Source organism: Bacillus rossius, chromosome 7 (genome assembly GCF_032445375.1).
Source record: "Bacillus rossius redtenbacheri isolate Brsri chromosome 7, Brsri_v3, whole genome shotgun sequence".
Classification (NCBI taxonomy): domain Eukaryota; kingdom Metazoa; phylum Arthropoda; class Insecta; order Phasmatodea; family Bacillidae; genus Bacillus; species Bacillus rossius.
Genome location: NC_086335.1, coordinates 62,546,496 through 62,564,785, shown reverse-complemented (window position 1 = coordinate 62,564,785; position 18,290 = coordinate 62,546,496). Strand labels below are relative to the sequence as shown.

The window sequence follows — 18,290 nt, the reverse complement described above, 5'->3', positions numbered from 1 at the left end:
AGCGTCGTTAACTGCGCCATTCGGACAAGGCTGGTGTTTCTACGTCAGACCGGGCTGTGTGCGAACACGGTCCCTTTGGGGGCGATCGATGGCTGCGTTCTGATTTCATGATCACATGGAGTGTATTTACACCAGCCCAGCGCTGCTGATCACCGCGCGTGATCTAACCAGCTCCGCACACAGATTTGGCAATGCTGCCTGCAGCCGGATGGCATCAGTGATCTCGTGAAGGATTATCACGTTGTACTGCACGCAAAAATACTGTCCTTAGAGCAGAACAAGTTCCGAAAAACGTGAACGGGGACAACATGTTTGAAGGGGTACGGCGCGACTCTCAAATTAGTTTATTTTTTTGCTCTCTGTTCCTTCCAGGAAACAATCCTAGATCTTCCCTGAACTGGTGTATCCAACCAGAAAGTGGCCAAGTGTGTGAGATTACATGGTAACCGGACGAAACTGTTGTATTTTTCAGCTAATTCTCTCCACCATGTTAGTGAGATGCCCAAAACATTGGCTGAATTGTAGTGTTTGCATTGGGGGAAACAGTTCTGAGCGACTGTATTTTACGGAAATAACTGCTTCTAACGACTGAGATTCAAATCCTTATTTACTAACCCTCATCAGACGTGGTCAAGCACCATTTCTGCAATGTTTTGGGCGTTCCAATATGGCGACGGCCAGGTAAAAAAATATTGAATTAAACTACGTCATAGCATGCCGTCTCCTAACAATGTCTAACTCCATGCATCTAATAACCCTCCGGAATGCACCGGAGATGCGTCATAAATTGACTTGTCATCCCTGCTACAGGGCCGCGTGTCGTCCCGTCATCCCTGCTACAGGGCCGCGTGTCGTCCCGCCATCCCTGTTATAGGGCCGTGCGTCTGTCATCCCTGCTCAAGATGTTGGGCCTTCAGCTGGGTTTACGATTGATTTCCTTAAGAATTATAACTTAACATCGAGCACACGATTAAGTCAAAACTACATTTTCCAGTTTATGATTGACATAGAAGTCGTTAATTCTAACCAATCACAGCACAAAACACATGGTCGGCCATTGTTCGAAACGGAGAAGCAGGTTTGAAATAGGTTATTGACAAATGGGATATCTATTTTGGATGATAATTACAAATGACAAATATACGAATTATAACCCAAAATACTACCTCGCTCGGTCCAATAATAAGACATAAACTTCCGGTTGAAAGGTTCCGGTTTGTTGTGATTGGTCGCTTCCCTTAAGTCTTAACGAAAAATATAAAATATAACCATTTCTGTTAAGTCTTAAGTCATCATATGGTTCGCACACGACCCGTTAAAATTCACACACGACAATCATAAACCATTCCACTAGTTTACATAGTCATATGGTAAGTACACGACTAAGTCTTAAGTCTTAATTCTTAATTTTCAATCGTAAACCCACCTTTACTCCTGTACACGCTACAGGGCCGCGCGTCAGTCTGTCATCCCTGCTACAGGGCCGCGCGTCAGCTCACCCATCCCTGTCGTCCCGTCATCCCTGCTACAGGGCCGCGCACCAGGGCCGACCACGCCGGGCTGATACGAGGTGAAGCATGTAGCACGGGGTCGTGAAGCGTGATACATAACCCCAGCCCTCTTCCCCCCTTCAGTTCCCGTTAGAAGGGGGCTTTCAAAAGCCGGGCCGGCTCGTAAAATGAGTGGTGGGCGGAGCTACACTAGCGGACACCCATTACCGCCCGCTCTTGACGTCTAGCGTTCGCAGGGCATGGCAATGACCGCAGCAACAATGAGAATCGGCACATGGAACTTTCACACGTACACTCCAGATAAAAAAAATTCATTCAGCGAAATGTTCTTCACGATGATTTCAGTTAGCAAATCTCTACTTACAGTCAAATCAGCGGACTTCGCTGACAATAGATTCTGAGGATTGAGGAATAAACTGCCAAATTCATGGAAATCCTGCAAAACTAGTACTCATAATAGATAAATCAGTGCAAAAATTGTTAATGAAACAATGAGTACCATTTTACTGATTCACGTGGAGCAGTTTGAAATGATCTCCAGCCAAATCTTCTGATCAGTTTTCTTTTTCTTTTTTTCAATGCTACAGCGTAGGCCTAGTGAATACATTTAACAACTTATAGGCTATATAACTAAAATTCAACACCAACAAATTTTTGGTGAGGTTAAATGTGCAATTTTTTCTATAACATTTAACGTTTGTTAAAAAATTAATTGGCTCTGAGAAGGAACATATTGTACTAAAAAGTTTTTAATGATCTGATGAAGTACGAGACCACCTGTGCAGCGCCAAAGTTTCCCATGTTCTGTAACTTTTTAGAAGGTCAAACTACGTATCAGACCTTTAATAATCTTCTTTGTTTAGGACATCGCACAGTTAAAACTTTCGTTAACTAGCAAGAAGTTTTGAAAGAAGCGGGAGAGCATTTTTTTCAAGCATGTTCCAAGCGAGGCACGTAAACTTCTCGTAATTTCCCCGTAAAAAAAGTTAACTTCTCCAGCAATGGCTGAAATCCACTTCACCAAGCTTTTAAGTTTGCCATGTTGTTGCTGGTTCGTTAGTTACACTGTTTTTTCTCTCGACTGGATACTGCTATAGGTATTTATGTTCTCTTATATTTAATTCCAGTTCAAGAAAAATACTAATAAAATAATAAACTATTTGTTTTCCATATTTTAATTCACTATTGAAGTCAATATTTGCACTATTTTGGAATATTTTCGCTGCATAATTTATTCTTTCATGTATCTGTTCAGTCAGTATTTTTACCACACTTTTATACATTTTAGAGACAATAAAAACCACAAAAGTTCATTAGCAAAACTGTTTAGGGAGAATAACGTAGGAATTTAATTAATATTTGGAAAATTATCTCTGAATATTTATACGTTACTTGCATAAAACATATTTGAAGTAAAAAAAACCAATAAAGCATGCCAGTTCAATACAAATGGGCTATATGGGCTATAATTGTCATACTTGCATTATTACCGAGAAACATTGAAAATAACTTATCCCAAAGAATATATTAATGAATAAATATTAGCAAAAATATTTCCAATTTCTGAAATAAAATTATTGTTGTTGATAATACTTTTATTTTGTCTGTGACTATACGCAAAAACTAAGTTGATGAGTGAAGCCTTTTGCAAAATAAGTATTTTAAGGCGTTATTCAGTAGTAAATGTAGCTATGTAGGCCTGGAAACATGAACTAAGGGAGCTAGTAACAGCTTTCACGTTTGACTTAACCTTTTACTTCTAACCACAACAAAAATATAAATAAAATCGTGTGGAAACTTTGGAATGAAATTTAACACTGGAGAGAAAATAATACTAGATTATCTGTTATGCTTGGAAGCACAAGCTAAAAGTAAAACTTACACCACCGGAATAATTAATTGTGAAAGTAATGATGCTACAAAATATAGGGTTCTTTATGGTGTGTTAGTATTGTTGAAAAATTTAATAAAACGGAATTTAGCAACTTTAATTTTGGACAGATAAAAGAAAAGGTGATTAGACACATTTACACTATACTTCCTCCTATGTACTTCTTGCCGTCAAATATAGTAGAGAATTTTTTTAACGTGTTTGTTACTATGGTATCTTATCTACCATTTTAACTCCGACAAATTGTTGCCATCGACAATAAAACCACGTGAAGTAGCAACTAAGGCCCGATCTGCAATGGCACGGATTACGTAAACGGACATGTGGACACGGATCCGTACGGATTGGCTCGGCAATGCCCAGCTCTTCCGTTTACGTTGCACCGTGCGACCAATAGAATCCGAGTATTTGGCCGCTATGGTAGCCATGTTTGCTCACGTTTCAAACACGTTAAAAATTGTGTCAACTGCAAAGAATGTAAAGTTTTCCATCATTCTCTCTTGTCTATTTTTGGTATATATGTAAATTCTTACGGTTCTATGTTTTGCACCTCTAAATTTTTCGTACCATTAAATCTATTCTCATTGGTTGCCATTAGTTACGTTCCCTTGCATTGCAGAAGCGGCAGACTGATAGTGCAACGTAAAATATCTTCGCGAGACCGTGATCCGTTTCCGGTTATTTTACGCATCCGCGGGATTGTGGAACGGGGATTTTAGTGGTTGCCGTGTTTTTCTTTCGTCACGTCGTCGATGCTTCTCTTTTAAGTCACGTCCAATTTCATTCGAGGAGCGCAGGACGTATCTTGCTGGATCGCACCGGCCGTGGGGGGAGCTGGCGCGCTTGGTTCTGTCCTCTCCCGAGACTACGGCCTAGTTCGCTCGGACTGCAAAAGGGCGTGGAAAGCACAGAGGGTCCGCATGTCCCCAACCGAACACATTAGTTCCTTGGACACACGCCATTGCAGTTTTGAACTGTTTTGTCATGGGGGAAAAAAATTCATAAATGCATAATTAGAAATAAAAATGAAAACATAAACCCACAGAAAACAAGTCCAAATCACAGCTGATGTCAAACAGATAAAGCCAACGCTGAACCTGAAAAGGTATTATGGACAAAAAAATGACGACAACACAGACAAATACGTTCAAACTTAAACATCAGACAGCACAAGAATTCCGTCGCAGGAATTCAGACATGAAAATATAATAACGGCGCAGACGAACACAGCGGGCTAACAACGACGAGACAGTTACAACAATAATAGTGAATGCAGGAAGACAACAGAACTTGGATAGCGCAGCAAATATACGAACACAACGATGAAGAAAAAACAGATATTATGACAATGACAACACCGATGATCACTAAGGTCACCATTAAAGTGTAACTCAAACAGTTTTAGATAAGCGCATGCGCGAGTACTGCTTTGTTGTTTTCTCGCTCGCAGCGCCACCTGCGCAAAATGGCGACTACTGAGGGTAAAGCGTTTTGTGTTCTGCAATTTGCTAAGAGTGAATCTGTAATTCCAGGCTGGACAAAGTGTGGGAACAATTTATTGGAGTTCAGGTTTGATGTGTGCCGTATACCTTAAGATGCTTATATTGAACATTCGTAAGAAAAACTATGTTATTCTGTCTTCAGTACTGATGTAATATTTGTTATAAGTAGTATAAATTTAATGTTATAATATGCCATTGAAACTGGGACATTATTATTAAACACCCTGTAATTTTTGTGTGTCTAATCATCAAATTACTAACTTTTATTTCCATTAAATTAGTAAACTATTGCGAAAGAAAAAAAAAACTTAACACGCAAAACTTTTACTTTAAAATAATAATTTCTCAAATAAACATTTTTTTTTTTCACCTACGATTACGCCCACGAGGGAAAAATGGGAGTCCCGTCACAGACCCTCGCCAGCCACGGATGCCGCAGATTCGTTCCACCGTGCAAATATTTCGATAGGTCGACGTGTGGGTCGACGAGCTTCTTCCGTTCTCCGTCTTGCCATATTTTTTCCATTCTCTCTCTCTCTCTCTCTCTCTCTCTCTCTCTCTCTCTCTCTCTTTCCCCCGTTGAAAACACGGGTCACTTGGATGTGATGAATGGCTTTCGCCGCTGACAAATGCTTTCTGCGTCGCGTCGCCAGCGCTGACAGTAGTTAAGATCGATCACCGAAAAGGTTTTTAAGATCTCTCCCGGGGAGAGATTTTGTCCGGAGAAAAGGGATAAGCCGGGATTCGGGTTCTGGTTGATAACAGGGACAACGCGCCAACATGAAAAAAGAAAAAAGAAAAATACGAATCTTAAATTTTGGCGTTTTGTTGAATGATTATTGCAAAAAAGAAGGCTGATTCAAAAAAATAATTTCGGATATACTCCATTACAAGTTTACACAGTGTCATAGAAAAGAACTGAAGAACTGACAAAAAAAGATGTTTAACACAAACACACGAAGGAAAAAAAAACAAACTAAAATCAGCCGATGTCAAATGGTGAAGTAATGGATCGCACACAGAATTCCGTTGGTTTGTTCGTTCGTATATTGTCCAGATAATTTTGTTTTTGAATCGTCGTTGGGTTCTTTTGTTTGTCGTTGAGCTGTCTAAGGTTGTTGTCTGTATTTACTGTTCTTGCCAGCCCCATGGTTTCATCTGTGCTGTGATATCGTTATAATTCCTTCCACAGAGTTAGTTCTGTGTGCTGTCTATGCATTTTTGACATCGGCTGATTTTGACTTGTTTTTTCTGTGTGTTTTGCGTAACTATTTTTGTTTGGCAGTAATATTTGTTTCCGCGATGTCACACAGTGTATACTTACAATGGCTTAGGTCAAAAATACGGTTATAATTATTAAATTTTTAGTTGTAACTTATTTTTTTATGTGTAACATCTTAACTCTCGGGGTACGGCATTTGGTAGAAGTAATTTCGTGAATGGAACGGACGTTGCACGGAACGGATATGTGTAATTACAGTGCTGCAATCTGTGGCGGATGGCGTGAACCAAAGTTCAAAAATACAAAGGGAAACTTTATAGTATTAACAAATTAGTGAATTTTAACAATATAGGCCCTATATAAAAAATGTGTCGAAAATCAGGTCCAAAGCCGGGATTTAATATTTTTTCAAGTCTTTTTCGTGTTTATCTCAGCCGTTTCACTATACAGTTTAAAATTTCGGTTCGCTAATTAAATGATTCACTAGTCAACGTACCTGCACTAGGAACAAATTATAGTGGTGGGTGCGAAAACTACGTATGATTTGTTTCTAGACACGTAGTTAAAAACACAATTTGTTTATATTTATCTCACCCCACATAATTTTAAAGAATTATACATCAACTTTCTTGTCTCGAGTTTTTGTATTAAGTACGAGAGTATTTGAAACATGAAAACACATGCATAGCATAATAATAGGCTTAGTATATATCTGTTAGAAATATGCATATGTATAAAATGTATATAACTATCCTAGGCAAATTATTATATTAAATATGCAAGCATACATATAAATATATTCATTGAGCTGGGTTTATAAGACTTCTGTTGGTGTTCTACGTGTGCTTCAGGTTATTTCTGAGAAAACAATTGCTGCATTAATTTTTTTTTCTTCGAAATTAGACATGTGATTGTATTCAGAGTTTCGTTTGGTTGGCAAATTCCTGTTACCAAATCAGCTTTTACAATATATTTCATCATGTGAAATTCAAACGAAATATAGCATACATTGCTGAGTCGATTACTGTGCTTTGAGACAGTTGAGAAACAAATACATGCAATACGAACTTCCTTCTTCTTGATGTCTAGTGAAGCCCTCCTCTGGCGACCTTGAGAGATAAACCCGCATCCCACATAAAAAATAAATAATATCTACCTCAACACAACACGTGGCGCCATCAGTTGACAGAATTAGGAACTAGTTGCAAGTTTCTTGTAAAAGATAAATTAACTCTCGCTGACTAATGGAGCAATTATAGCAAGTTGGAGCCATGTAGCCTCATGATCAGTCACATTTGAAATACAATCATTAAGATTCCCCAAAAAAAAAAAAAAACTACCCCGAAGTTGTACGATTAGGAGATTTTATTTGTGTAAGTAACTGAACTCCCTTTAAAACTTCCGGAATCAAGATGGACATTTCTCTGTCCTTTGTGCTTTCTTCAAGAAAAAAAATTATGGAACTACTACATTTCAGCTTATGGGTTCTTTTCGATAACGGCTGCCTGTATGGGCAAACCTTCTAGATTCGAACCTTTAACAAGTGAGTTTAAGTTCTGTGGAAATATATTGGCTAATAAAAGAAGTTGCACGGCTTTTACTGCGTTGTGTATGAAATAATTTATTTCATGAATTCTGTAAAAAAAATAGTAAGTAATGCAAATCTTTTTGACCTCCGAGTCCCTCCTTTGACAGGAAATAAAACGTAATTTCGAAAGTTTATTAACGTCATCATACTACAGAATTATTTCTCCCCTACATCCGATATTTCTAAGAAAATAACTTTGTAGACTGTTCGCAGTAATCTAAACACACAAATTTAAACTCAGACGAAGCTTAGATTGAACATAAATTTTTAAATGGTGTCGTTCATATCATTGGTTGGCAATTAAAATGTATGAAAGTGTTAAAGCAAATCGAATGGTGCAACCAACATTCAACAGTTATTTCCCCAAAATATATGACTTCATGTAATAAAGTTAGATTCTTGTGGTAAAAAGATTTATAGGTATTTAAGAACACTTTTACATATTTAAAGCCATAGAAAACGTGCAGCAGTATTTGATGTGCTGAGTTTTTTCATAGTATTAGTGTATTAAAATAGCGCAGAGTTAATAAATGCATTCAACAAATAATAACTTGAAACACAGAATACAAAATATGAGGCTTTAATTTGTTTATTGAAACTTTACGAAACAAATTAGAATTTGTGTTATATTTCTTATTTGAAAATATGTAAACTCTTAGCCATTTTTATAAACGAAACTATTCGCACATATTATAACAACGTATGTATGTCATAGTCTTTAAGATATTAAGAACTGAATTTCAAGTGAGGCGAAGAGTGTTTATCATTTTATCCCCCTAGTATTTTAAATATAAGTTAATTAATCAATGGGCATTATATTCAATATTTTCAATCATTTGGATGTTAATTATATCTTAATACGATATCATAAGATTAACAAACTTTTTAAGTTTCCAAATATTTAACCACCACCCATGCGTTAATCTCTCTTTCTTACTTTTGAAATGTAAAAGTACTCTGTAATATTTAGTTTTTGTGGTTGTACAATTTGTTTGTATGGATGTATATATTTGTATTAATTGACTTGTTCTATATCCCGGAGTCTTTACCTCCATATGGGATCTACAGAACAAAAATTGAATAAATAAATAAATAAAAGTTAGTGTATGATGTCACAGTCTTCCGTAAAAGAGACCCTCAGTATTACGGATGTTCCAAATATGGCTGCAGAATCTGTGGCAGTAAATGAGACTCACGTCAACAGTAAACGTTTGGACTTTTACCCAAAGCATTCAGCACAAACAGACGAAGAGTTTTTTTTTTTAAATTCCAGATAACTAAATCTTCGCAGAAACGTAAACTAGCATGTGGAAGGAAGAGGCATAACACGTTTTCGAACTAGCTGTTAAATGTGTGTTCATTTTCAAAGTAGCCTTTGCACCAGCAAATAAACAAAGATATAGCCAACTAAATAAGATCACTTAATAATTTTTAAACCAGTGTTCATTAAGATTTAAAACTTTTTTTGTACGTACGCTATCGCTGGCTTACAAATTTACGTCATAGAAAAACCTTTAGAACGGGCAAAGAGAGTAACCCATCAACTCACAGAAAATAAGCCGATGTCAAAAATTAAAAATATGAACAGCACCGATAAGTTCACCTTCTACTAATTGGGGAAAGAGCCATTCTTTCACGCTGCAAGCGAGAAAACAGCAAAGCAGTATGCGCTTATCTAAAACAGTTTGAGTTACTATTTAATTGTGAAGTCGAACCGACGCTCTACAACACTTACAGTCGATACTAATACCATTAAATAAATATAATACATATATAATATATGATGTAATAATATTCAATAGGCTACATAATAACATAATATATAATACATTATATATTCAATGCTTATAAATACTAATAAGTAAATTTTATAACTGGAACATTCTTTGATGGACATAATATATTGTCACAGCACATATGAAAACAGTTGGCTGACAATGACGAAAGAGCTGCAATGAAAACAGTAAATCCCGACTTAAAAGACCTTGGAAAACACCGCGACAAACAGAGGAACTCAACGATGATACTAAACAGATAATTTGGACAACAGAGCGACGCTCAGTTGCACACAGCAATGGAACCAAACAATATTACAGAAAATACTTCAGCACAGGCGAACATAGTAGGTTTCAACGGAATGCTCTGTTGTGTACAGGTGCAGGGGCGCAACAACAGGGGGGGGGAAGGGTATTTTGCCCCCCCCCCCTTCTGAAACCTTGAAGTGGGGGCAAACGGGGGCAAAGAAAGTGCTGTGTAATCAATTTTTAGATAATAAAACTGCTTAAATAGCACCATTTTCCACCTTGAAATACAAACTTTCCTGGGGGAAGACCCCCGGACCCCCCACTTCAATAGGGGGGATCCAGGATTCTTTATAAAAAGGTATATTGCCCCCCTCCCCCTTTGGAAATTTAGTTTTTGCGCCCCTGTACAGATGTATATGCATTTAACTTTTGACACCGGGTGGTGATTTTGGCTTCATTTCTGTGTGTTTGTGTTTTCATGTCATTGTCCGTTCTTGAGGTTTTCTCTGTGACGAACGCGTGAACCAGCCATAATGTTTGTAAAAAAAAAATCCACAAATTTAATATCTTCCATCCCAAGACAAATTAAAAAATAAAAGTTTTAACAAATTAATAGTGATGCCATCCCAGTATGAAAATTTTCCTTGCAATTGTACGCATGTCAAGGAACACCAACAAAATAAAACATTTTTTTTTTTTTTAGAATGTTGTGGTGTCACTAAGTATGATTGTTATTGTTTTCAAATCTGTGAGAGTGTGTCATCCGCACGGGTTGTTGGCTCATTTTTATTTCCTCGGCGGAGAGGTTGGCTGCACTGCGAAGGAAGCGAGCTCCGGAGTGGCTGAGCTGGAAACCCGATAGCAGGGCGTTAATGTTCGAGCCACGAAGAGTGGGAGGGGGAAAAAGGGCGGGGGGTGGTCTAGTTCTATCCCTCTTCCGTGATGGACCAGTCAAAAACTAGCTCCCCCCCTCCCCCCCACTCCTTCAATAGTCCACCCACACTACCATTCCCGTACATCTCAGAGCCAAGACGATCGTGCAAACCTGCCAGTTTTAAAGAATTTATATTTTCATTGAGTGTAAAAATTACTTAAATATTTTAGTACACGTATTTAGTGCATGTATTTTTCAATTTACATTTTGCATTTCCAACGGCTACTAGATAGTAAAACTCTATGATTATAGCTGTATGTTAAAACCGATGGAGATATGAAAAAAAATGTCACTGGACCTATTTTGATCATCTACCAAATCTATAAATCTATTTTGGTTGGTCCTACAGTTAGCCACAGTGGACTTCCTATAATAGGTCTCCACAAACTTTGAAATTGCTTCGCGATTTGGAATATTTTTTTTCGGGAGCTGACAGTTAAAAATTTAAATTGTTTGGAATTTTCCCGTTGGTCACGGACCGAGAATTATTAGACCGCAAAATTTAAAGTTTTTTTGGCTCATTTGGAAGTAGGTAAGAACTTTTTTTTTTCTTTTTAAGACAGGGGTGATTCGCACGTGGGGCTGTATATATGTATTATGTATATAAATTAATGTATACATCCATTGTAATATATTAATGAAAATGTAAATGTTCATTCGATCAAAATATAAAATCTCCGAAAGGTTTTCCGACTGCTTTGAAATACTGACGTGACGTTGCATTCGAACACGCGCGTGTTTTATATAATTACCTGTGTCACACCTGTGACAGGTAAAAAAGATACACATTAAATATATATAGGTAAAACATATATTTTGAATATTTCCATTGCTACAGAGTTACATATATAGAGACATATCAGAGGAGAAGAATAAAGACGTATAGATATAGAGACATATACATAGACAACTAGAGCGATTGATGCTTTGTAAATGTGTACCTACTTCAAACAAATTAAAAAAAAAGAAATTTATTGAAGCATTGCAACGCATGACATGAATTAGCTAGTTATCTATATGTATATAAATCCATGGCGAAATATATGGCTGTATTTATTAATACATATGTATATAATTCCATGGTGGAAAGTGAGAGTAATGAGATGATAGTGCCATTGAGATTAACTCCAGTGTGGAAAGAATGCTGGAATTAGGAACAGGAAGGAGGTAAAAGCTTCAAGTGGGCCCGCAGCCAAAGATTAATAGCACACTCAAGTTACTTCTGGAGCCACTTAAGGCGATGAACACAGAGTATATTCATGTCACGGTCGTTAGTAAACCTAAATGCTTCAGTAAATCACAGAGAAAATGTCGGCACAACAGGCGGTGCAGTAGCAACAATAATTATGCGCGGATAATATGGCTCCCAGACTACGTACCATACCGTGAAACGTGAATCTGGTGCCAGCAGAGATTTTGGTGGTTTTTGAAAAGGTCAAGCATGAGGTTAAAATAGTTTGCAGAGAATGTTTAATGTAAGTCAAGTAAAATTTAATAAACAATATCTGAATAATAACATGAATGACTTCTTTTGTCCTTATAATTTAATTTAGACTCAATTGTTACAAATTGCATTTATCGAACAGAAGCTTTATTTATTTGTAAATATTTTATAATATTGGTCTTTAAACGTTTTTTAAAAATATTTTCTTATTTATTATATATTATTTACTTAAATCTGTTCACACGCAGTCGATGTTTTCAGATCCCCGCGAAGACATGGAATTGTGTACACATTGTTTTTTTACACGCTGTTTACACGCTTTATATTAGCTTCACCTGTATGTTTGTTTGTATGTTTGTAACCGACTCATTTGCACTCGATTTTGACCCACTTTAAACGGACAGATTTAATCTAAACTTCGTACACTTATCGAGGACCGGTGACAATACACTAATTTAATAAGTTTATCTCATTATCCTGATTAGGATCGACAGGATTAAATAATTTCCTCACCCAGCCTCTGTGTGAGAGCAAGTGAGACAACCGTGCAGTCGGCGCATGCGTACCGTCTATCTACTTTCCAGCTCGAGCACTCGGCGTTATTAGTATTATTACAATATATTCACTCGACAGTTGGTTTGTTAGCCGAGCGGATTAAGGCACGGGTCTTCGATGACGTCAACCCTCAGATTCACCGGTCGTGGATTCTAATCCTGTCCACGGCTGAATTTTTTTTATTTCAACAAATTTTGGAATTGGTGTCGTAAATCCAACTGTAATTCGTCTGGGACTTCGCCAATCCTTCTATTCAAACTAAAAAGTGAAAAATAAATACAATTTAAAACAACTAATAAAAACGCTTTTAAAGCACATAGAACTAAAAAGTGAAAAATAATTTTTAAAATAAGCTTAAAACAATAATGAATGAAAAATACTAGCATTATTGTGAAAAAAGCGTGGGGCGCTTTGTTCTATATTATTGCACATCGAGCGCCCGATGGTAGAGCAGCCGACATGTCATCGGAAGGCTCTGGGTTCGAATCCCAGTCTGGGCTATCCGAATTTTTCTCACATATTCTATACACTCTCATTGAGGTCTTTTCCTCATCCTTTCTCAATCCTTATCCTTCCCAATATTCCTGTTGTGTAAATGTGAAACGCTTAACGTAATAATTAATCCGTAACTCCCATCCTTTCCTGCTTCACAGGATTAATTTCGTACAGTATGTAAGACTGGTCGATATCACTTGTTCGTCAATAACCTTATACCATAAGTCTCACTGTATATAGTGATAACGTTAAAATCTTTGAATGGCTTCTAAAATAGAGATTTGACTATCAATACAGCTGTACACATTAATAATTTGGAAAAAATTACAGTTACTTATAGTTATCACGGAATTAAAAGTAGATTAGAAAAAATAACAGTTTAAAAATTAAAAAAAAAACGCATTTTATAAATAAACCAAACCAAAAAGTAGAAAATAAATAATAGTTTGAAAAAAAATATAAAAAAGCTTTTATAGAAAATCCAACTAAAAAAAATAGAAAATAAATTTTAATAAATTTTAATTTTAAATTGTGCAAAATAAAAAATGTATTTTATTTAAAAAAAGCGTGGGGTGCTTTTTAAGATATTATCAAAATGATAATCCTTCTACTCATATCTGTCAATAAAATAATTATAACTATTGACACCATGCACGCTTTTTTTTAAATAAATTACTTTTTTTATTTTACACTATTTTTAATTCAAATTTATTAAAATTTATTTTCTATTTTTTAGTTGGATTTTCTATAAAAGCGTTTTTTTTTTGTTTTTTTGAAACTATTATTTATTGTAAAGTCTATTCGTTGATTCAAAACTACGTGAAAGTTGTATTTGCTGGACAGCGGCCATACTTTTGTATGAAAGTTAGCTGACATTTCTCATCGAAACAAAATAAAATAGGCCTTGCTTAAATTATTTAATATTAAATTTGAAAGTTGCCTTTTCTTCCTGTTAGAGTAAAAAGAAATAACTTTGAATTCACTCTGAACATGCTACAGCATACTACTGAAGTAGGTACACTATTAGAGATATCAATAATATAAAAACAAGCTCAATGCAATTACATAACAAGTATATAATTACAAAATTATTCATGTTTTATTGATTCAATTTCTTTTCGTACATTTTTAACAGCTTAACTTACATTGTTGTGTACGTATATATTTACGTATCTTGTCAGATTTGGTTTACGAATACCCTATATCCAGTCCATAATTGCTTCCCTAATCAAACTTCAAAAGTAAGCATACGTGCATAAATGCTAAATGCCAAACTGTAGTAAACAATATGTCAGTGTTAAGAAGACTACAAGTATCCGCTCTACCACTCTGGTTCTGGGGTAGAGCGCCTGCCTTGTGACTTGTAGGACCCGGGTTCGCGCCCCGGCTCCTCCAAGGCGGATTGCCCAGACAAAATGGCGGCATTTTCTCTGGTAGGAATACAATCCCTTGTAACAAGTCAGGCTACCAAAGAAACGGTGGGTGGAACAGAAAAAAACCTTCCAGGTGGCTTCCAAATGGGGAGCCCGTTTCTTTTCTTGGGCTCCCCATGCGGTGGCCATTCCGGGGGTTTCTCCGGGGAACGGAGTTTTGCACAAATATATTTTTTTTAGTTTTTTAGCGTTTTAGTTTTTAGTAACTGTAGCATTATCATTCCAACATGTTATAAATAAAGTTCAAACAAATATTTAAAACAGTGAGTGAGCGTGTGTTCAACCAGTTATCGGTATATATTTTCTTGAAGTATTATTGACAGTTAAATTTTAGTCACAAACTATTGACCAATATCTTTGTTATGTAGTGTTTTTGACGAAAAAATATTTATAGGCACGTATATCTGAAAAACCACGTAGTTTTCAATCAGGAAGATCGTCTTTAACACACACGTATTATATATATATTTGCTGATTCATACATATATATTGTAAATTATTATTTTCTTTTGTGTAAAAAATATAAATGCTAATGTGGAAATATTCCTTATTATTTGTTAATGATATTGAAATTATTTTTGGTATTAGTCTTGTTATATAAATAAATAGAACTGTTATTCCTCCAGTAAATATAGCTATGTTCAAAATTTGTCATGTATATGTTTTTAAAATATATAAAAACACACACTGTGTGTAATCATTTGCTTCAGGTTTTTGTTCATTTTGTTAAACATTGGTGTTTAAGCTTTTTATATTATTTTATATATCATGTGAATATATCTTAAAATTAATTTTATATTACTATTATATTGTACAACTTTATGAAATATCGCTACGTGCAATCTCGCGTAATATAACGTAGTAATTCATAGGGATTATATATTTTAAAAAAATTCGTGTGTTAAACTGAGTGGGGCCTGCTTGAATTCGATTTGCAAACTGTAGCCCAATTATTTCTATCTTCTCTCATGAAAAGCACTCCCGAGGGAAAACGTCTCTCAGCGCGGAAACACGTGGGCCTAACACCACCTGCGAGCACATCCGGTGTCTCTGACGGGAAAAGTTTCCTCCCAGTCGAATTAGCACGAGACACTTACCTCACTCGCTCACCCTGGACTTCACTCAAGCATCTCGACGAGAATTCCACCGGCATTCCAAGTATCAAGTTCCGATATGATTGGTTCTCTGGCCACGAGCACCAGCTGAGTTTGTCTAAGAAAGTTTCAATACGTGTTTATCATGGGAAAAAGAGAAGATGTAACCGTAGTTTTATTACTAACCGTAATTCTCAGATAAACAAAAAAAAGTACAAACTGAATCCTAAGCTGATTTATATTTGTGTTCGTCCTTCGTTTGAACAAATCTATATTATATATATATAAAGTTTTCGCGATTTTTTTTTAACGCCATGACGTTGTTAGTATTTCAAACACCAGCGGTGCGGAAAACACTACAGCATCGAATGTGTTTTGTAACTGGTTGGATTCCTCTCAGGTACAGGACTGTCATCGGAATATTTTCTGGGGAAGCGTCCTGAATGGCCAAGAATAAAGAAGCAAAAGCTTGTCTTGCAGACGGCCGCCAATCACGAGAAAGAATCCGCTTGTAATTAGATTAACAATCTAATTTTTCGCGAAAAAATCCGGGGTGCGCCATTGAATTTACACCAGTTCTTACTTCCGATCACAAGCTTTTAACCACAAGAAGTGTCATCGAAATCGATCGTTTTTTTTTTTTTCGCCAACCGCGAACAAACAGACTTTTTCATGATTTCATGTGAGCCAGATACATTTACGGGTGTTCCTCCTCGACGTAACATTTTTCTGCAACGCCTATTGTTTTTTTTTCGGCGTTACTTCTGCTCGCTCATTCCAAGTGCATCGGTGATTCTCGGCCAAGCGCCGTGGGAAATCCTCCTGGGAATGTTGCGTGGAGGTGAGGAAGCAGAAGAGAAGGAAAAATAAAAGAGAATATGTAGATTTTCTTTTGCGGCGACGCGCGTTATTCTTGTTACTCCTGGTTCGTCGACGATCTGGGTTTCTCGACGAGGAAGAGCAGTGTTAACCCAAAGACTTCCAACCCCCCCCCCCCCCCCTCTTTACCATCCCCATCAGTCAAAGGGCGCCGAGCCCATCCCTCGAGTGGCGATCCCTGAAGGGAACTGAGCTCTAAACGGTTTCTTAATAAACCAGTCCCGGGCTGTGCGGTGGCGGCGCTAGACTGTTCTTAAACAGCATCTCCATAGAATAACGTCCCAGTATCAATGTTATATTAATAACTGCTATTTTGGAGAAGGGCCTTATCGGGAGAGTTTGCAGAGCTTGGGATGACCAAACAGAAAATTAAAAAATAGAGTAATTTCTTTGTAATAATTTCAAGCAAAACTGAATCTAAATTTTGACGTTAATAATCAAATTTATGAATGCTAAAAATTTTTTTAATATAAATTTAATAATTTTTTTAAATACTTTTCATAGAACACGGGGCCTGGCCTTAGTACCTCTGGCCACACCCAACTTTCAGTGTTGGGTTTTATTAGAGCTGTGCATTGACTTCTAGGGTAGAAGTTTTGGGTGACTATGCGTTTTATGTGTTAAGATTTTTTGTATCTGCACTTCAGGGCATCTCTGTGTTCCGACGAGAGGTGGAATTCTTTCCAGTATTCTTTGAATGATTCTTGTGATAGGGAATAGAGATGTTAAAAAATCTCTCCAGAGATTTGTAACATCTACCCTCGGTAAAGAGCAAATTCATAAGCAAATACGCTTATAATACCAAATAATTTCTTGACTCAAAGTTGGAGTAGATACTATCAAATCAATCGATTTGCAGACAGAAATTTTAAACTTTATAACGGAAAAACTGAAAAATCCCCGGCACTGGACCTGATTTTCGATAAGGAATTTTATTAAAACACTGGCCATTTTTTTTAATTCATCCACTACAGCACCGTGGTTACACATTTCCGTTCCGTGAAATCTCCGTCATGCATGGAATTACTCCTACGAGATGTATTTACCTATATCTTAAATGTTTACACATAAAAAATTATGGACGGCTGCGATTGTTGTTTTACACTGGATGTCTTAGATAAATCTGAAGAATGATGGACGTCAAATATGAATACATAAACACGTGGAGAATAAGCAAAAATGTCAAGTGTTAAATGGCCTAGACAGCACCGGGTAGTTCATTTAAAGTTCATTGTTTGAACTGTCTCCTAAATAGAGATACGGAAATTTCGCACATTCATTTAGTTAGAATGCAAACCTTCACACACACTCTCTCTCTGTGTGTTCTTGATTGGTCCGCAGTTATTTGTACACGGCCTTCTAAGACCGCCAGCCATCGATGTCCAGCTAGGAGAGAGGTAAGCGAATCAGGTTGTGCCACTTAACAAGGATAAAAAAACTATTTTTGCTAAGGAATCTACCAGTGGAAAAACGTTGTTGAGCACACCTACGACTATGACTTTGAATTCTTCCTTGATACCAGATGAGTCGCAACTCATCATTGTCAGCCCACTGGTGTTCGTCAGTGCTCTGATACTTTAATGACTAAATTACATCCACGGAATTCTCTGTGCTGTCCGGGCTGATTTTGGCATGTTCTCCATGTGTTTATGTATTCATCTCTGATGTCCATTCTTGAGGTTATACACAGTGTAAAGCAGCAGCTGCGCACGTACATT

At 36.7% G+C, this 18,290-nt stretch overlaps 1 protein-coding gene across 1 annotated transcript in view; it reads right to left on the bottom strand.

Moving 5' to 3' along the window:
- The window catches only part of LOC134534184 (neuropeptide F receptor-like), a 358,451-nt gene that overhangs the window by 7,708 nt on the left and 332,453 nt on the right, over positions 1 to 18,290 (bottom strand). The window lies entirely within an intron of this gene.